Consider the following 21,989-nt stretch of genomic DNA (forward strand, 5'->3'; position numbering starts at 1 on the left):
TTAACATTTATTTTCTTATTCACGTAATGTGTCAGCTATAGGTCAGCTGTGGCTCTGCTTCACTCTACTGCATATGTTTTTAATTCTCAGACCATGATTAAATGAGCAGTCCCTTATCTTATACATGCCATACTCATGGCATGGATAGTGCATAAGGCAAAGTCAAACACATAACACTTTATAGCATCTTCTAGAGCATGGCTACTCACATTCCACTGACCAAAGCAAGTCATGTGGTCAACCCTGACAATTGGATGGGGAAATACACTTCACCTACAAGTAGGCCTTTCAAGTTCATGGTGAGCATAGGAACATATTACTATTACAGGGGAGAAAATGAATTTTGAAAATTTTTATTGTATAACAGCCTGCTTGACTAATGGCTCTGATTTCAGCTACTAAGTGCTTCTTTTTAAAGGAATCATTCCTTTCCACAGAATATAGCTGAAACAAAACCTATTTAGATAATACAGTCATGGTTTGAAATTGAAATTTAAAGTTTTAAGGTCAAGAGTAACTAATATTTAAATATGCATATAGATGATGTCTTGGTTTGGCATTTTGCCATTGACTTTCTCTTAACCTTGACTATAAGCTCTATGAAATTCTTTATCATATCCTTAGTGCTCAGCACCATATCTGACCTCAAGTTGAAAGCTCAGTAGATGATTACTGAAGAATAAATGAATGCTCAAGGTGGCTTGGATTAACAGTGTACAAAGTAATGAATATAGTATTGGCATGGTTTGGATGTGTATTTTTAAAGATCTCTGAAACTTCACTGGCTCTTTACTTCCTTTACTTTTTATGATAAAATCAGGTTTTTCTTGAAGTGCACAAGGGTTAGGACAATAGATGAAAAGATTAAGGGACTCGACAGTTTGTGGCTATCTTTATTCAGTTTCTTTTAGGGAAAATGTTTGATCTGCTTCTAGGGATAAACTTAGGAGCTATGTCTTCTTAGTCTTGGTATACACAGCACTTTGCAAGATGCCTAGTGAACAGTAGTTGTTCAGTTAATGCATGCTGTTAATTTGAACTTTTTCTTACATTATTAGACCACAAATGATCAACGCTTTTTTTCTCTTGTTCTTTAAAACTCCTCTCCCTAATCTTGGACAGTAAGCCCCTGTGAAATGGAAAATACAAGCTCTTAAATACTCCAGGTCATATTTCCCTACTATCCAAAAACTGTTCTTCTTGGATGAAGTTTGTGTATCCTAAAGCCTCTCCCCTCAGGGCCAGTTCCTTCTTCTACCCAATGTCCTGTGAAGGAGACAAGATTGGGTGCAAGAGAGAAATTTTATTTTCCAAGAGTTTAAGGATTGCAGTTTTGAGAGACTGACTTTCTGCTTCAATATGTCCAGGTATTCCACCTCTGATGAAGTGCATGCTTAGTCCTTCCTGCAAAGAAAGAACCATGGCAGGTTAACCCTTCAGCTAGAAATACCAAAAATGTGTCTGAATTTGCAGTGAGCACACAATTTTGAATTCTTTCTGGGACTTCCAATACTCTGTCTTCTGGGAAATCATAAGTAATTCCTCACTTTAACTTTGCTTTCTGTCCTTTTCCAATTTAGTAATTTTTATTTTAAAAGGATCCTTGCAGATTTAAACATAACAACTTTGCTTTGACTTTAAAACTTTATTAGCTATTTGATCCAAAATAGCTTTTCTTATTTGTTTATTTAGTTAAGGGACTCAAGATTTTGGTTAGAATTGCTATTTGTTTTAAGTTTAATCATGTGTAAGAATATTTGTTTTACTTGTAAACATGCTATTTATCAATTTGTAAGTGATCGTGTTTGAGTAAGAAATATGAAAAAAGAAGAAATTTCTGTACTTGGGATTATAAAATTTTCTAAATGTTGTTTAAACTTTTCTCAGAGGAAACAATGTTCTCTTATTCAGAGGCTTCCTCCCAACTGAAGGATCTAGAAGGCACTTGCTTATAATTGCCAGTCTCAAAAGATACACTGTATTCAATCATTATGTATATATTATATGTATGTATTACCTGTCTTAATTTTCTAGGGCTGCCATAACAAAATGCTACAGACTTGGTGACTTAAACAAAAGAAGTTTATTTATTCACACTTGTGGAGGCTGGAAGTTCAAGATTAAGGTATCAGAAAGATGAGTTTCCTCTGAGGCCTCTCTCCTTGCTTTTCAAATAACCCCCTCTTGCTATCTCATCACAGTGATTCTTCTATGCACATGTACACTTTGTGTCGGCCACATTGGTTAAGGGCCCCACTCTAATGACTTCATTTTAACTTAATCCCCTGTTTAAAGACTTTGTTTCCAAATAGAGTCACATTCTAAGTTACTAGGGCTTAGGGCTTCAACATAATGAATTTTCAGGGAACATAAGTCAGCCCATAACCCCACCAAAGACTATAAGGCAGGCATATAGTATTTTATTTTTCTCAAAAACATTCTAGTGAAGTGGGGATGATCATATGATTTCCCATGTAAAATCTGTGCTACTTATTGGGACCTAGAAGATTCTAGATTACCAATTTTACATTTTAATAATAGTCATTTCTTAATAAAACAAAAGAGATCATTTCAAACTGATGCAAAGTACAGAGTTGACATTACCCCAACCCAGAAATATTCTGTTACATTATTTTACCTATATCCTTTCCATTCTCTCCTATGAATGCTTCCACTTATTAAAATACAAAATTCAGGTCGTATTGTATTTAATGTCTTGAAAATCTTTTTATTTTATATCACAAATATCTCTCATGACATCAAATATTTTTCTAAAATAAAATATTTTTATTATTTGTATAACACTATATTGAATAGGTGTTTTATAATTTTATAAATCTCATTTCAAGATATAAAATTAGATTATTATTGATTCTGTTTTCATCCATCATTTATTTAACCATTAATCAGTTTGAGTAATTTTTGTGTATTTATTGACTGTATTTTTCTGTGAATTGCTTATCAATGCCTTTAACCCATTATTCTATTTGAGTATTCACATTTTTGTTATTGAATTTTAATAACTCTTTGTAGAGTAAGGATAGTAACACATTGTCTGTAATGTATATTGTAAATATTTTCCCAGTTGGTTCATTGCTCTGTAATTTTATTGTGGAAAATTTTTACTAATATTTCACTTTGTCTTTCATATAGCATTCCTGAAAATATCTACTATAGTGAACCATTTAGTCTTCTTTTTCCACTCACTCTACCTTGTGATAATTCTGTCATAAGTTATATTAAGAAGTTTAATTAAAATAATATATTACCACATCATGTCTTCAGCTAGTATATGAGGTTGGCAAGACCTCTTCACTAACTCGTCAGATTCCTGGTCTTTTAAATGCCCTCCATCTCACTTACAGTGGCTAAAAACAAGAGGTGTCATTTGACTGGGACTACATTATCTCTGGAGTATGGATTCTTAACATGCAGCCATTTGTCTTTTGAGTCTTGTGGGTTATCTACTTCATACCCTCTGAGACTACTGAGGTAAATAGGTTATCCAAAGGCCTCCCATGATTACCTTGAAAACCAAAGATCAAATATAGAACACCCCGAGACATTTTTTTCCAGAGAGAAAAATGATGCCTTAACTACTTTACCTCAAGGTTACCACCTTCCGTTTCTCCTCCAGATGCAATCCTGCCATACCACATGGCATAAGTTTTACTTCAAAAGATCACTTCTGATCATTTTTAAGGCCTTCAGCTTCTCATGAATCTATTGACTCGTTCCTCTACCTCACATAACATACATTATCTGATAGATTGCAGGTCATAGTAATTTATTGTCATGTAGCACTGGCAAGTGCTATTCTAATGTCTATCACCATAGAGTAGTTTTATCTACTCCTTAACTTCATGTAAATGTAATCATAGAGGATGTACTCTCTTATGTCTTGCTTATTTTACTCAACATAATATCTACCTGTTTCATCCATGTTGCTTTGTTTTGTTCATTTCTTATTATTGCTGAGGAGTCATCTGCAGCATGAATATACCAGTTTTTACTCAGTTTCCCATATAGTGATATCTGGGTTACTTTTAGTTTTTGGCTATTGTGAATAGTGCTATGAACATTCTTATATACTTTTTTTTTCAGACATATATTTTTCCTTTTCTGTAAACTTAGGAGTAGAATTAATAGCTAGATTATAGGGTAGATATGTTTATTTTGTTACAAGCTGTCAGTCAATTTCCAAAGTGGTTGTGCCATTTTACATACCCACCAGCAATTTCTGGTGGTTCTTGTTGCTCTACATCTTAGCATTGGTTAGCATCTAACTTTCATCATAAAGCTTTTCCTAAGAAACTGTCTTTCCTTTTAGGGGAAACAGCTGCAAAGGTATAGCTAAGCAAATTCCAGTAACTCCTATTATTTAAACTATGAAAGTTGATATGGCTGGGTTTTTTTCTCATCCTGTGAAATTTAAGCTTTTAAAGTTAATGTTATCATTTGTTCACATATTGTACATTAATACTTCCCTTGGCTCTTTCAACCTCCCTTCCCCCTGTGAGACTATAAAACCAGGAATATTAGATTTAAGTTAATTTCAGTCTGAATATGCTCAAGATGATGTACAATTTTAAGCCTAGCTGATAGAATAATACCATATATTAAGAAAACCTGCATATAAAGTAAGAACTGACCATTCACAATCCATGTTTTTCTGAGATTTTCTTTTCTATTTTCAGAGTTCCTATGGAACAATTTGGATTAAGTTAAATACCATTCTGTGTCAATAGAATATCAGTTAGTAATACATCAGAAGAGAAACATTTGGGTCATTCTACTTTAGAGATACTATCTATTTACTAGCCATCTGGGTACTCTGGTTATAAGAAAAAAGTAATATTAGTGTTTACTAAAAGCTCTGATGATTATTTCAATAAAAGAGAATAATGGGTGAATGAGCATGTTCGGTTTGGGATCTTGGGGTGGGAAAATGAAGGCCTTTTTCCTAGTTTGGAGATATTATGTACAGGAGAAAACATGAATTTATTCCATTTCATGTAGTCCTAAAAACCAGTGCACTATATATTTCACACACTAAAACTACAAGCCTCATGGGGAAAACAAGAAGAGGCACACAACACTTAAAAACTTTATCCTAACCCCATTTTTCCCATAAGCCCTGAAGTTTTTATTACACAATTCATTCAGTGCAGTGAGTTTTGGAACACATACACCATGTTATAGTGTTATAGCAGAACTGACTATATATACACAGTATATACAAAATTTATATGTAATGCTTATATTAGTTTAAGTAATATCCATGTTATTAAATCAGCAAAACAAACCTGGACAAAAGGGACAGCAAAATTATAGCAGTAGAAAAATTGACTATTGACTGTTAGTTTTCATCTTATCCTTGCTCTTTTATCAAAGGTATATTTGAGTAAAAGCAACTTTGGCTAAAACCCTGTCCCAATTTATCCCTTAGGGTTGTCTTTGAAAATGAGAAGAGCCATTCTTTTCAAATATATCATGAGTGTTAATCAAAGTATCTTAATAAATCTCCATTACTTTTATTAATCCATAATATACAATTAGATGGCAGCAGTCAACACTGAATATACAAAATAAGTAAAAGGGAGTGTTTAAAAGGCAAAAGCAGCTTCAGGAAAGGTACTGCCACCATGCCTTTTCTGCCAACAATTCTCCTGACATCCCTGAATCTTTACTGATTTGTTTCTCAGTGTGCAAGTAATGCACAACTAATTTGGCTGATAGAATGCGATGATTAGTTGTGTATTTACCATTTTTAGGTATTATTTTTGCAATTCCTCTTCTTTTCACAGTATTTGAATAGCCCGTCCTTATCACACAAAGCAAAAAGAAACTCATATGTCTCTCTCTCTCTCTCTCTCTCTCTCTCTCTCTCTCTCTCTCTCTCTCTCTCTCTTTCTCTCTCTATCCAGGTCTGTGGCTGGGCTGCTGCAGCACAGAGCAAACCAGAGGACCCCTCATCTCTAACCTCAACCTTGCTGGGACAACATCCTGAACTTCTCTTTCTTTCCTCCCCTTTCTTCCTTTCTTCCTCTCTCTTTCTTTCTCCCCACCCCCTTTCCTTTCTATCTTATTTCCTTCCTTCATTTTAAAATTCACGACTTGCATTTTTCTTTTTAATATTCTATAAGGTATTTGGCAACCTTGATTGCAGCTGCCAAATTCAATCTCAATCCAATAAGTAAGCAGTTGCAATCAATTTCAGAACACTAGCAGTACAACTGGAAATGATATCCACCCATTTTGTTTGGAGGACCACACTTCAAATAATCTTGTTCCCTGCAGGGGACAGTTTATTGTCAAATGTATAGTGAGTAGGGGGTGTTTATAATTTTAAACATGTTTCCATCGTTGTTCCTCCCCTGTTGTTTTTCTGACAGCCTCAGTTGTTGGTTCTCTTTCTTGTGCTGAAAATAAACCCTGAGTGGTGAGACGTCTGTGCAGCTTTGGCAGCCCACCAAGGAGTGGAGATAACCCGATTTCTTACAGTAAAAGAAATATTTCCCCAGATTTGCAGCCTGGACCAAAGTTACAAAGCTTGTAGCTTGTCATTGGAAACATCAGTTTCTCAGAAAATTTGGCTTGCATTTTGTTAAAAAATCTATCCACTTACAAGATTTATTGCTTAGGATTAAATCTTATATGTGATAACTTTATATGCCCTAGTTTTCCTGAATCAAAGCACATGATGTATTGTTATATCATTCTACAGTCAACAGATGGAGGTGTTTGCGGTAACTCCCTATAGTGATAATGATAATGAAAGCCATCAACTGAAAGCCCTTCTGGATGGATAAGAGCTTAACTTCCAAACATAAATATATTTTTTTTCAATTTTTACCTAAGACTCAAATGCCCTTATGAGTCATACAGATCGTGTCAAGCAGACTGTATTCTTCAGGAAGCACATAGATGTGATGATTAATATCTAATCCCTTTCAAAATCACTAATGGGATCTGCTGGGCACTGTTGCTAGATCTGGTAATCTTACCAGATGTGTCTGTGGGTAGTCTGAAATAGCTCACTGACTACCTTTAGACTTCTGGAACAATCTCTACTTCCTGAACTCTTCAGGAAGCACATAGATGTGATGATTAATATCTAATCCCTTTCAAAATCACTAATGGGATCTGCTGGGCACTGTTGCTAGATCTGGTAATCTTACCAGATGTGTCTGTGGGTAGTCTGAAATAGCTCACTGACTACCTTTAGACTTCTGGAACAATCTCTACTTCCTGAACTCTTCTCTGTTGCCCCCCTCCCTTGCGACAGACAGAACACAATCCCTCTCTGTCTCTATCTCTTATATTTATTATTATACCTGGATATATCTTAATTGAAATTAATGTCAGGAGCATAAATTACCCCTATTGTTAGTTGCAACAATTTATGTGCCACACTTGACCAATTATTAAATATATCTTATTTTGGTGTCAGAGCTTTAATATTTTTCTGTTTAAATTTCTATTTTTCTTTTGTCCATCATTCACATCTTGATATTATTTGTTACTATGAAATTAACCTGTTATTAATATTTTAAGATGTTATTTTATGTAGCTATTTATATTTAAAATAATTTTCCCATTCAACATTAACTAAATAGTATATCTGCTTTCCCAAGGATATTACCCTTAAAAAAATACTCTGTTTTTAGAGAAATTTCAGATTTGCAACAAAATTGAAAGGGGCATACAAAGATTTTTCATCTACTTCCTGACCCCACACAAACATTATCAACCCCTATATCAACATCATTCACCAGAACAGTACATTTGTTTTGCCAAGGATGAACCAACACTAACATGTCGTAATCACCCAAAAGCCCATAGTTTATCTTAGGGTTCACTCTTGGTGTTGTACATTTTTGGGAAAAAACCTTCAGTAACTGAATGACTAAATAAACTATGGAACATTCAGACAATGGAATATTATTCAGCTCTAAAAAGAAATAAACTAGCAAGTCATGGAAAGACATGAGAAACTTAAATGCATATTACTAAGTGAGAGAAGCTGACCTGAAAAGGCTACATACTGTATGATTCTAACACTGTGACATTCTGGGAAGGGCAAAAATATGGGACAATAAAATGATCAGTAGTTGCCAGGGGTCGGAATGGAGGGGAGATGAACTGGTAGGGTCCTGAGGATTTTAGGGCAGTAAAAATCCTCTGTATGATATTGTAATGATGGATATGTTATTACACATTTGTTCAAACCTTTGGGATATTACCATTTTTATTCTATTCTGGTGACACCATAGATATATTTCTTTATTAAGGATAAAGTGCATAATATGTTCATAGTAGAAAAAGTGGATGATGTAAAGACTTAGATACAATATAAAGGTTTGCTACTGGACTAATATCAGCATTAAGATTCCTAGATTTAGTGTGACCATTGTTTGGCCCTTGAAAAGTTATATAACCTTGTTTTGCTTCAGTTTTCTTAACACGAAAGAGAGAAAGTAAATCACTCTTGCCTTCCAAGAGAAAAGAAAGTTCAAATTAAGTATTTAGTTTTCTGTGCCTTCTGGTGAGAGGTGGGGAGTATACCTCCTCCCACACATATGCACATAGTCTCTACATAGTCTTATTGTCTTATTGCTGGAGTCCAGCTCCAGCGAGTCCAGGAGTCCCTGAAGGAGGAATGGCGTCAGCGACTGAACGAATGAATGAGGACACAGAGACTAGCAAAACTGAGCCTGGCCTGTTTTATTGAAATTTAGCAAGGTTATATATGTTTTGAGTATGCAGTTACACAAAGATTAGATCATTTGATTCTTTCAGAAAAAATGTTCACATAAAGGTCAATCTTTAAAGCTTAGAAATTATTGTCTCCTTAGCAGTCATTAATTTTTTGCACTTATGCTTGCTTGGCTTCCCTGGCAGTCTTGGAACAAACATGACTTGTTCCCTCACACCTGGCTGGCCTGGGCCCTACTCTTGCAGTTTCCTTATTATTGATGCTAAAATAGCCATGGTTACTATTCATCTGATTAACAAATATAGCTAGGTCTATTTTTCTAGGTCTAGAGAATTATGTGCAGATTTAAAGAAAAACATCAAAACAGTGTATCATTAAAGTAGTGTAGCAAGACTAAGCTAATTGCAATTGCAGTAACTGGAAATTGTATTCTTGGGTAGGTGCCCAGTTTCATTGAGACAAAAGCATTGCACCTGGGGGGATGAGGTAAGGGGATAATGACCACTGAATCAGAAGGCATAGGGACCCGGTCAGGCTACTTCTTTTCCTAGTGGGGGAAGCAGGGGCATGGCTGTCTTAGAGTTTCCTTAAACCATTTACAGTAACATCTGTGGTAGTGATCTTTTCTATTGGGAGAGTCTCTGTAATCATGCCAGGCCCTTTTACATGCAATCATTCATGCTCACTTTCCTTTATTGTTCTATTATTCCCTGAGACCTAACAGGTCTAGGAGTCATTTAGAAATTCCTCACTGGGCCGAGTTGGGCGGGGAGAGGGAACTGGAACCTACTCAAACAATTCTTGTTTATTATAACTTGATACTTATTTCCAATATCTTTTCCATATCCCCCTCTTATTATTTTTTAATAAAATGTTGAAATAAGTAAAAGTAATAAAGATTAAAGTTTCTAATAGAAAGCTGTTTAACACAGTTTACTTTTTCATAAAAGATATTTAAATCTTAATGTAAAATAAAGGTGGAAAGTAGAGTTTAGTGTAGTAGAAAAGCAAGTGTAGACTGTCAGATCCATGCCTATAAACTGGGTATTGATCCAAGTGAAACAAGGGCAACAACAGCCATGGGCGCATAAGATTTCTCTCAAAACTGGGGTGGTGAGGTTCTGAGCCTCACCTCTGTTGACCCCCTATTGTTCACCTGATGGCCCCCCTGCGACTGTGCCTATCTTAGGTTGTTTCTCCCTTGAGGAATCTTACCCGTCTCTGGCTAACCAGTCATCTTCCGGGGCCATACAGGGAGATGTAAAGTTGGTAAGTGAAAGAGAAGCAATGTTCTTTGAAAAGGTTAGCTTTTTACTTCTTTGCAGATTTATGCCCCATGGCTTCTATGCCCAGTAGTTATCTTGAGGTAGCTTACCACCTGGAAGAATTAGGGGGATCTAGCCTCTGGCATTTCTCCTAAGGTATTTTAAATTTGTTTTTCTAATTTAGGTGTATAAGTGACCTATAACAACATTTCCAAACACCATAATAATAATAAGAGATAGCAGGGTTGTACCTCTCAGAAGTCTGCTTTGCAGTTCCTTCTTTCCGGGCATCTGGATGGTGCCATCAGACAGGCAGTTTGGACTGGCTCCCGACATCTGATCACTATATTTTGGAAAAACATATAAACAGTGCATTCAAGATTAAAATTAAAATTTGATTAGACAAAGAGATATTTCTATAGGAAAATAGTAGTAGTAAACTCATTTGTATTTGTGTGTGCATGTGAGGAAAACTGACTAAAATGCAAATGGGTATGATATGTGCTGTGGGAGCCAGATCATATTTTCCAAATTTCTCTGTCACGGTTACTCAGTGAAATGGAAAAAGCACAGAGAAACCAGTGATTAAATTATGATTCTGCTACTTACTAGGGTACATGACTTTGGGCACGTTATTTAACCTCAAGAGCCTCAGTTTTGACCTCAGTAAAAAGGGAATAAAATTTTTTTAAATATTCAAAGTATCCATCTAGCACAATGCTTACCTTCTTGTATGTACACAAATAAATACCCAGTAATATTATGATTTTAGTTGAATCTCAAAATCAGGAAATATTCAGGGATCAAATGGGGTCAAGTAAAAGGGACTTTTCTTATTTTCTCAACTTTCTCTCAGCATTCCCATTGAATTAGTAGGGAAATAGTCATAAGTGAGAAAGAAGCAAATGAAAAATCAAACTTTAAGTGTTCCTCTAATATGTGGAGGCAGCTTGTTTTGATCCTGCCCTCCATCTTAATTAAGTGTGCCTTCACAATCCAAGTAGAAGAGAATCAAGCCTAGACATGCTCAAAAAAGACATGTTAGGAGCTTCTCTGCTTTTTCTGATCATCTCATCTCTCTATACCTTCTGCTATACAGATTACATTTTCTTTGTTGTTTTTTGACAGTCAGATTAAATTCTGACAGCTGTTAGTGAGTAAATCCCAGAAGAACTAAATGTCAGAACAAACATCACTGGTATTGGAAAGGAGGCAAATTCATGGCTAAGAAAACAGGAATAGCAATAGAAACAATCCAGAAGCTTGCAAGAAAAAAGAAGCAAAGCAAATGGTAATTTAGCGGCTACCATTCTTGCTGACAAATTCAGCTAAGAACACTGTTCTCACAAGAGAAAATTTATGCAAATTTTACTCCTCAAATAAAAATGGATTAAAGACCAAATGTTCAGACCTTGTTGATTATTCTGACCTACAAGTAAATCAAATAGCAAAGCAAAACACACAAAAAAAGGAAGAAAACAAAACCAAAAGTATTGCAACAATAGAAAATGTGCATCTAAAACGATTCTGTTTCAGCTACACCCAGACTTTACAATTAAGGATTTCTTTAAAGAAATTTTGGAAACCAAGATGTAATTTGGAGACTACATCTAGAACTAATACTTATGTAGTACTTATTCTATGCCACATTCTGTTCAAAAAGCTTCATGCTTATAAAGTCAGTCAATCCTCATTTAATAACCCTAGAAGTAGGCATTATTACTAACTTTATTTATAGATGAGTATTCTGAGACAAGGAGAGGTTAAATAGCTTCTCCAAGACCACACAGCAAAGAGGAATACCTATGATTCAGTCCCAAACAAGCTAGCTTCAGTACTTGTTCTCTTAACCTCTATAAGATGATGATTCTTAAGTCTACTGTAAGAGCATAGATTTCATAATTTGAGATTCCCTAAACCATAAAAACATACTGAAGATGTGGAAATGAGAAATCACATTTCCAAAGTTCAGATTTCTGTTATAAAGAAGTATCTCTCTAAATAAAAAAAAACATGAAATATATATATTGAGAATATAGCTTATAATTCTCCTTGGAACAACAAAAGGTCTATAGGATAAAAGGCTTTAACCATCCCATTCCACAAAATGAATTACAACATACAAGAGTTTTACTTCCCACTGGTATAAATGGTAATCTTGCTGCATAACAGCAGAGTGATAGATAACTCATCATTACAAATTATCTGACATGATAAGAGATGAATAAATATATTAAACATTTTGCTACTTTAGGCTAGTAGCAAACACCCAAACTTTATTTCTTTATAAGGTTATCCTTACTAGAACATAATATTATAGTTGATAAAGTCTAAAAGCTAATTTCCACATTAGATTCTTTGTCTTCTTTATAAACTACACAAAGAAGGAGAAGGCTGTTAAATCCTAGATTGCCTGAGTTTAGGGTAAAACCTTTTATTCCCTGTTTTTTTGAGTCTCAAGTATGGTTTCCTTAAATTAGGTCAATTAGGAAATAATACTCTCCTGTTTACATATCTTCACATCTTATGGCAGCTTTTGAAAGCTGTTATTTTTTATAGACACAGCAATCTTCAGGCTACCTCTGTGAGAATGATCAATGTGATCAGTAGTCCCTCCATTACCTTTCATTTCCCTCTCCACATTCTGCAGCCCATCTTCTCTTTTAAGGCTTTAAGTGGCAAATGGTGACTTGATCTGGGAGGCCAGGTAGATATAGGTATGTGTGAGAAGTGATATCATTATGTGAGGAAAGCAAAAATGATAAGAAACTCGACAAGAATTGAGTGTGACATGGAGTCTTGAATCTTTACCAAGAATGGGGGTGAGATTGGGGTAGAACTGAATATACATTAAGCATATAATATTTATATTAAATTCACTGGAATATAAGAGCGTTCTTCTGTATGAATATTTCACTCTCAAACATGAATAGGAATTTTGTCCCCAGAGGAAAAATACTAACCCACCGCTAGCATCTGAAGGACGTTATGTCTCTAGCCATATAATGCCACATATTCTAATGAAAAAAGAAAAGGGTGTTAATAAGCCAGCTATTGTGATGAGATTAAATATGTATGTGTGTGTGTGTGTATATATATATATATGTATATTCCTTAAATTACATTCCTTAAATAATAAATATGTATATTCCTTAAATAATAAGAGGTTTTACCCTAAACTCAGGCACTCTAGGAATATACATATATACTCCAGGATATTTTGAATTCTAGACTAAAGCAAACTGGGTTTGAAGACATGATCATGATCCTATCTAAAATGCAATGACTACATCACCAAAGAAGTGAAGAGAGAATTTACAAATACAAAGCAAAATAATAAATTAACCAAAAGAGGAAATCTTAGCCTCAAGAGGAAGCAATTACAAATAATAATCACTCTAGGGTAACATTAAATGTCTATTAAACTACCAAGAAATATACCCAATCAATTTTGACTTAGTTGTAAGGAACTGATTTCACTGATACTTTGCTTAGAACTCATCAGTTGGTGAGTGTCCTGAAACATCTAACAGTCTATACAATTAGGCTTTCTCTTTGACCTAGCAGTTCCACTCTGGGGAAGCCACTCCAGAAAATCTCAAGGAAGTAAAAAATAGCAAATAGAAGTAATTTTTCTGAGGAGACTTAGGGCAATAGTATTTTATCACAAAAAATAGTAGTAACAGTTTGTTTTTCTGTGTATGAAATACATGCCGAGCGGAAAAAAAAACAAGTAGCTAAACAGTATGTATGATGATGGGACAGTACAGTAATGAAATGAAATAAGCTAATACTGGTGAAGCTGCTTGTTAAAGTGTAGCTATGTGATAGTGATGATTATGATAATAATGATGATAACATCACTGTGTAAAAATTAAAAATAAAATACAACAATAATAATTGATCTATATACATGTAGAAAATTATATCATTCACAGGAATGATACACATTGACTCTGAGGGTAAGACTTAATTATGGGGTAACAGAAGCAGGAAAGAATGGAAGTGGGATATTTACCTGTATCATTCTTTTATTTTCATGAAGAGAGAGAAAGATGAAATGGATTTGGCAAAATGTTCATTTCTTTCTGAATAGGGCTTACAAGAGTGCCTGTTCCATTACTCTATTTAGTTTTCTATGCATCTGAATATTTCAATATTTAAAATTAACTGAATAAAAAGTAGTACATGCTTACTAAAGAAACTAAACAATGAAGAAATACATAAATAAGAAAACAAATTATCACTTAAAGATATGTTTGTTAATATTTTAGGGTATATTCTCCCAGTCTTCCAGAATAGTTGCAGAATATGTTTTTTTTATTTTTAACAAAAATGAGGTCATACCATTTGTCGCCTGCTTTTATCACCTAATATATTGTGAACATATCTTTCAAAGCCAGGAAATAGTTCCCTTGGTATCATTTTTAATGGATATGTAATATTTCATCACATTGATGCATTATACCTTATTTAATTCCCCAGTGTAGTCTAATTTTATACTTCTTTATTATAAGCAATACTGGGTGAACAGTGAAACTATAAGCATTCCTTTAATTTCCCTTTAGGTCAAATTACTAGGGATGAAATTGCTGTGTCAAAATGCATTTTTAAGGTTTATAGAACATATTTCTGATTCCAGAAAGGTTTGTGTTATAACCAGCATAGGATATTTTCCTACCTTTCAGGTTTTGCCTACTTGACAAGATGTATAATGTTGTTTTAATATGCATTTTTTTGGTACTAGTTCTTAAGCTTGATCAGAATGCAAAGCTGAATTAGACATGGTCTCAGCTTTTGAGGAGCTTACCCAGATAATGTGGATGCAAGTTAACAAATGTTAAGATAAACATATAATTTCAACATAATTTATACTTCCTACTTTATACTGCTGCTCTCCTCACTTCTGGACGAGAAAGGGTTAGAAGGATACTCTAAGACAGACCCATCCCATTCTTTCAGTGAAATGTTAATAGAAAATCCATTTGCTAAAGAATTCCAAAGATGTGCAAATGCTGAGCATGACTCCATTAACATTTCAACATGACTTCGTTTCAGTGTTTTTTTTTTCAGTCCTTTGGTTGTAATTTCCCTGATGCATCAAGATTAAGCCCTGGTGAAGGGTGGTTTGTGGGGGGACTGAATAGCAGCCAAATGGGAAACACCAGCTAGCAAAGGTAAGGCTTGTGATGAGGCACTAATTGCCCTGGACTTGCCTAGAGAGCTAGCAATGGACAGCGCCTATGACAGTTGCAGCTATAGTACGTCCCAGACTTTGAAATGTCAGTTACTAGAACAGTCTCTAATACAGTTAGTTGTCTTGCATTGCACAACCTGTCAACATGGCATTTTCTCTACATTTGTTGATCCATTTCATTGACACAGCTCTGGTGTAGTTATTATCCTCATTATTAGACATGAGGCCACCAGAGACTCAGAGAGGCTATTAAGACTATACCGCATAGTAAGCAATTTATAAAATCAGGATTTTAAAAACAATGTCTGTCCAACTACAAAGCCTCTTTCTACCATATAGTATGTACTAGTTGCACAATAGATAACCTTGGTAAACCAGACTGTCATTTTTGCCCAAACTATAGTAACAGAACCTTCATATGCCTTTCCTTTTCCTAGCTGTCGAAATCTGGTTTGCAGATTCTGTTTTTAATGGCTTTGAAGTCAAACCTTTAATTTTTCACAAAGACTTTTGACTCACTCTTAGTTCTGAAGCATTTTATTTTTGTGGTGTCCATGAAGTCAAAATTGAAGTGATAAGATCTGAGTTAATCAGAGCAGGTGCCCCCTAATTAACTTAATCATTGTTTATAAGAGAATCTGCATCTCTGATTCTTTTATTAAAGCCATGTCCGTAGCATTGAGCTGAAATGACAGTTTGCAACATGGACTCTGCTAAAGGTTTCTGAGCATTAATTCTTTAGAGAGAATAATAAAACAATATTGCCTGCTCTAAAAGGTATTCAAATTTCCAGATGGGAATAAACATAATAAAAGGTAGACTGATAGAGGCAGCGTAATTTTAAATAATAAAAAGAATAGTCAGTCCTAGAAAGATGATTCAAGCATCTCCTTCATTATAAGATCCCCTGGAACTGCTGCATCATAGACGATAAAACACGGAAAGGGCACTCACAGAAATGTGAAATCCCGAAACTCCTCAATACTGTTTTCTAATACCTTGAGACTGGAATGCACGGTGTTCTCATCCTTGATGGCCGCACTGAGGAAGGTTTTAACATATGCTGGTATACTGACCCCAACTTGAGACAGTCTACGGGCACTGTTTTTAAAACACCCCAGATGACGCTAATGCAGTCAGGGTTGAGAAACACTGCAGTAACGCACATACAGTTATGTAAGTTCTGAACGTCAGTGGAAGTTGCGTAATTGTGGGCTCTAAGGCCGCACAGACTCACTTGCACTGCGGAAAAATCTGAGAGACCTCTGGGCTAACCTGAAAAAACATCCAGCATCTGAGGCTTTGAAGGGGGAAACGACAGTGTGGCCTAGGGATACCGCCCCCTCCTGGTAACTTTAAAAATAACAGCAGAAAGTGGTTCAGCCCGCCTAAACCAGAATGTTTAGTTTTAAAAGGTTTTAAGTACTAATAGGATTTTCTAGTTGGCATTATTATTAAGCTTCATTTTCATTTCGGCGTGACTATATCATAAACTCGGGTCAATGGTTTAAAGTATATAATTTCTCTCCTGGTCGAAAGAGCTGATGATTCTCTCCTCTTTCCTCAAGGGCTGAACCATTCAAACTTCTGTTGTAATCAGTCGGAAACAATTAGTTTACCTTTGTCTTTGTCTTGCATGAGCTGACGTCATATTTTGGTGAATTGAACTTGCTATTGTGCTTTTCTCTTTGGCATTTCTGCTTGTTCTTCCCCTCCCCCTTTTCTATTTGTTTTGTTTTTCTTTTTACTTTGGCTCTGGAATGTGCTTCTATGTGAGCTTTAAAATGAGTTTCAAAATAAACTGAGCCAAATTATTTAAATTATTAAAGTAGCAGACACTTCCTGTTTCATTTACTTTTGTCACATTGTCATAGCCGATATCTCAATTTCCAAACAGAAACAGATACATAGGAGTGCAGGTTTCTGGTCCATTACATTTTTCTGCAGATTCAAGATAATGAGGCACAATTAGAAGCATTCTTATTTAATGGTGGTATACTGATCTGAACATAATTTGGGCACATGATCCAAGAAGGCATTTTTTTCAGTTCTTTTGAAATGACTGTTTTCAGTGGGTGAACCTCTAGCCAATTGCTCCTGTTACTCAGGATCCTGTGGACCAGACAATGAAAGAAGATGGGATGTGCATACGGGTTCAAAATGCATATGATAATTCCTCATGTTGTTAATATACTTTACCTGGTGTGACTTCTCATTATTTCTACTTAAATCTTTAAACACTTCATCTTAGTTTCTTTTAGCCTTAAAATTTGTGATATTGATGGGAATTTTTAATCAACTGCTCTATTCTGCATTAAAGATAGGTCTGTTTAAAAATAGGTATAAACAGGAGATCCAGCACCCAAAAAGGTGGTATGAGACTCTTGAGGGTGATGAGAACTGGTGACAGGAATTCCCCTGATAACTGTTATATAGGAGGTCTAGGAAACAACCAGAATTCCTGGAGATTAAAGGCTCTGATAGAGAAGTCTTGGGGATAGTGATAATATGATACAAGATATGTTTGAATATATTGAGAGAATATTTATTTAATCAAGGAACAGTGCTGGCTGAAGAGAAAAAAACTACAATCTATAGAAATTAAGACAATCATTAATGCAAACAAAAAAAATCCTCCGGTTGGTAAAGGAAACATAAGCAAAAAATAGACTATTAGGTTAGGTTGAGGCTAACTTTTAACATAGTCATAAAAAGCTTAAATATTGAACTGATTAATGATATAATAGTGATAAAATATGACTGACATTGGGGGAAAAAGTAGAAATATGCTTATGAGTATGGGATAAAGTGTGGAATTGGTAAAAGAAAATTCAAACATTATCATCCAAAAGAGAAAGACATTAAATAAAGCTGGCATCAGGCAGGATCCAGTGAGGAGAGTGAGAGAACATTTATTTGAACAGAGAGAATTTAAAATTATTTTTTAAAGTAGGTATAAAGTTGTTAACTGAAAGTGTTGTGTGGGTAAAATTGCAATATTTCCAGAATCTCTTGCTTGGCCTTAGTGCATCTCCATAGTGTTTGGAAGGGGTGGAGAGAAGTAGTTCATCTCCATATCAATAGGCAATTGCAAGGGATGTGGGCAGCGAGGGCATATCTGGACAGGAGAGATGTGGTTGGGTTCTTCTGCAGCCAGATCACAATAGACACGGATGAGCAGAAGTAGATGACTGCTTATAGACAATAAACAGATTTCTCCCACTTTATTTCTCCCTTTGACTGATTTTGGTTCCAAAGGTCATTTGTCCCAGGGTGGGAACATTATTTTCCACCCAGAGTTACACCTGGTGGTAGTCAGCAATACCTCTGAACACAAAATCTGTCTTCATGTGTGCAACGCTTGGGTAGACTGCCCCTAAAGATGGTGGGGAGATACCTAGAAACACCCCTGTGATGTTGGGGAGGCCATGGTGTCTGCTGCGATGGGGGATGACAACTCACCCTTCCCTTTGGAAGTGGTGGATGGCGTGGCTTCACCCAGAAGACCCCCATCCATGGGGCTGCCACTTGGGGAGCCCCTAGAGGAAATTGGTCTAGGTAAAGCACATCCTAGACAGGTGGGCCATTCCCCAGAATTTGCAAAGAGTGGAGACACCAGAACCTGTGGAATTAGCTCTCTGTGAGATAGAAGACTGCTTGGAGGCCCTGAGTGGCTATGTGATAGCTAGGATTATGGGATGTTTGTCTCTTGAGATAGTGGAAAGGGTTATTTAGGAGAGAGACAAACTTCTGCATTGCTTGGAGGAGCTGAGTGATGACCAAGGGATGTGCTTAAGAAAGACAGACAGTGAATGAGAAGACAGGTCATGCTCTTGGAAGATACATTAGCAGCAAGAGGAGGAGCAGCAAGAGAAACCGTGTTGTAGGAGGCCATGGTAGAGTGGGAGGAAGGAGCAGTGCCTTCAGCTCCAGAGATGGTAGAGATGTTGGGAAGGATAAAGGGGTGGGACAAGGGCTGATCTGTTGCCAGCCCACCACTGGAGGCACCAGCCTCTCTTGTATTAAAGGCCTGCCCAGTTGAAATTAAGAAAGTAAAAATACAACAACCAAAGGCTCATCAGGGGGAGGAGTCACCCCCCTCCCCAGGTTGTGGAGCACTCCATGCTCTGCCCTTATGCCCAGGATGAGCTGGTGGACATGAGCATCCAGTATCTGCAGAAACTGTTGGAACCACTGCCTAAATGGCTTTTGTGTCTCTGGGATATGGGGGTGGAAAACACTGTTATGTTGGTTTCTGAAATGGGTAAACTGGCTTTCCTAATGACTGACCCTTCCCTCTGGCAGGGGTTTCAAAATGCTGTTCATACTTCAGGGAATTAGGTGCTTATGGATTGCTCACAGCTGCTAACAGGGCAGTTTAGCTTAATCAGGGTGATTTACCATACTTACCCACTAGCTGGAAAATGTATGAAGAGCTCTAGCAGATGTTACCAGAACAAGGCATGAAAAATATCATCTATAATGTCGACCTCCAGAGCCCTGATGAGTTGTTCACAGTAAGAATAAGAAGTCTGGTGCTCCATACAGCTCCCCCATCTCTCTTTGGGTCTCTAGTGACTATTCTTGCCCCCGACATAGGGTAACCCGTAAGTGAGGATACTCGTACTCTAGCAGATCTGGAGGAGGTTGAAACAATAAGAGTATGGAAAGAAGTACAGGCTATGGCTGAAAGGAGAGGTGAAAAGGTATTGAGGAACCAGATGTGGGTTGATTTGATAAAAGCATAGGTAGTGAAAGAGAAACTTGATGGGCAGCTCAATAGGATCTTGTTAGAAGTGTGGCATCAGTTAAAGCCAGAGCAGCAGTTCCAGCGCTGAGGTCCAGGACATGGAAGCCAGACTCAAAGCCCCATGTCTGGCCTGTGCCCCTGCAAGACTTCCTGGGGGACAGTATTCAGGCTCTGCCTGGGCCCTCACTCCCACAGGAGGACTATTGGGTGTTGTGGTTTGACTGAAGGGGTGGCAAGGACCCCACTTGGTGAGGACTGGAAACCACATGTAGAATTAGCAATTCATTGGTCCCCCATGAATGTACAGTGTGTCCTGGCACTGATGGGCACAGTAGCTGAATATTCCCTGATTCATGGCAACCCTGAGGATTTTCCCAGGACCCCTGCTGTGATAGATGGTTATGGAGATAAGGCAATTAGAGTGAAGAAAGTCCAAATCCTATTGCGGATAGGGTGTTTACCCTCAAAAGAGTATACAGTGTACATTTCTCCTATCCCTGAATATATTTTGGGGATAGATATCCTGCAGGGCCTATGGTTACAGACCACTGCAGGTGAGTTCAGACTGAAGGTATGTATGGTAAAGGCAGTTCTGAGGGTACATGCTAAGCACCCACCTGTACCTCTGACTGTACCTTGGTAGGTGACAAATACTAAGCAGTATAAATTGCCTGAGGGTAATAAGGAAACTCTGCAGGAGTTGGTAAAAGTGGGCATCATAAATCCCAAACATAGTCCTTTTAATAACCCGGTGGGGCCTGTGAAAAAGCCGGATGGCTCCTGGTTATGACTGTGGATTACAGGGAATTGAATAAAGTCACACCCCCTTTGCATGCTGCTCTTCCCTCTATAGCAGCCCTTATGGACACACCCAGTCATGAGCTAGGCATGTATCATTATGTTGTGGACTTTGCTAATGATTTCTTCTCTATTGACATAGCGCAGAAAAGTAAGAACAGCTTGCCTTCATGTGGGAAGGCAGGCAGTGGACATTCACTGTCCTTCCACAGGGATACCTCCACAGTCCCACCATTTGTTATGGACTTGGAGCCCAGGACTTGGCCACATGGAAGAAATTGCAAACAGTGTGGTTGTATCACTACATTGATGATATTATACTCACATCTGATTCTCTTGCAGATTTAGAAGGGGAAGTTCCTAGACTGCTGCAACATCTAAAGGAGAAAAGATGGGCTGTGAACAGCACCAAAGTTCAGGGACCTGGTTTATCAGTAACGTTCATGGGAGTTGTCTGGTCAGGTGAAAGTAAAGTTATCCCAGAAACAATCATAGACAAGGTCCAGACTTTCCCTACTCCTACCACTGTGGTAGTATTATAAGGGTTTTTAGGTCTTTTAGGCTACTGGAGAGTGTTTATCCTACACTTTGCACAAATTCAGAATGCCTTATACCGGTTGGTACAAAAGGGCATCAGGTGGGACTGGCATGAAACATATGCAGCAACATTTACTGCTGCTAAGTGAGCCATCAAGGCCATACCGTCCTTGAATGTAATGGACTCATCAAGGATCTCTGAGATAGATGTTCATGTAAATGAAGATGGTTATGCATGGGGCCTTTGTCAGTGGCTTTAATGGACCTGACAACCTACTGGATTCTGGTCACAACTATAGAAAGGAGCAGAGGTGTAGTAAAAATTGACAGAAAAGTAACTGGCTGCTGTGTACTATGCCTTGCTGGCTATGGAGTCTATCACCAGAATAGCTCCAACCAAGGTAATAACAACCTATTCCATGGTGGGCTGCGTGCACACTGGACCCAAAGGCTATGAAATGGCATGACACAGATGCTTACACTGGCCAAATGGGGCACATATTTACAGCATCATAAAACCCTCTCCACTAGTCTCTTCAGTGGAGAACTCCAGTGCTTATTAGGGCCAGTGACATATACCAGTGGAAAACAGGAAGAAGTTGCTTTTGAGCCATCTGCAGCTGTGAGCCCTTACCAGGAGGCAAAAGCCCCTATAACTGAAAATGCTTAGTATACAGATGGCTTCAGTTATGAGCAGTCCCCGAAGTGGAGGGCTATGGCTTT

The 21,989-nt window shown here is 37.0% G+C and overlaps 1 long non-coding RNA gene across 1 annotated transcript; it reads right to left on the bottom strand.

Annotated features, from left to right (window-relative positions):
* Nucleotides 1–1,289: 1,289 nt before the first annotated feature.
* On the bottom strand, nt 1,290–16,239 carry LOC130681884 (uncharacterized). Its single transcript, XR_008995118.1, has 3 exons — nt 16,136–16,239; nt 10,236–10,327; nt 1,290–1,404 (listed from the first exon to the last, which is right to left on the bottom strand). It is a non-coding gene; the product is annotated as an uncharacterized LOC130681884 (long non-coding RNA).
* Between the last annotated feature and the right edge of the window lie 5,750 nt (nt 16,240–21,989).

This window comes from Manis pentadactyla, chromosome X (genome assembly GCF_030020395.1).
Source record: "Manis pentadactyla isolate mManPen7 chromosome X, mManPen7.hap1, whole genome shotgun sequence".
Taxonomy (NCBI): domain Eukaryota; kingdom Metazoa; phylum Chordata; class Mammalia; order Pholidota; family Manidae; genus Manis; species Manis pentadactyla.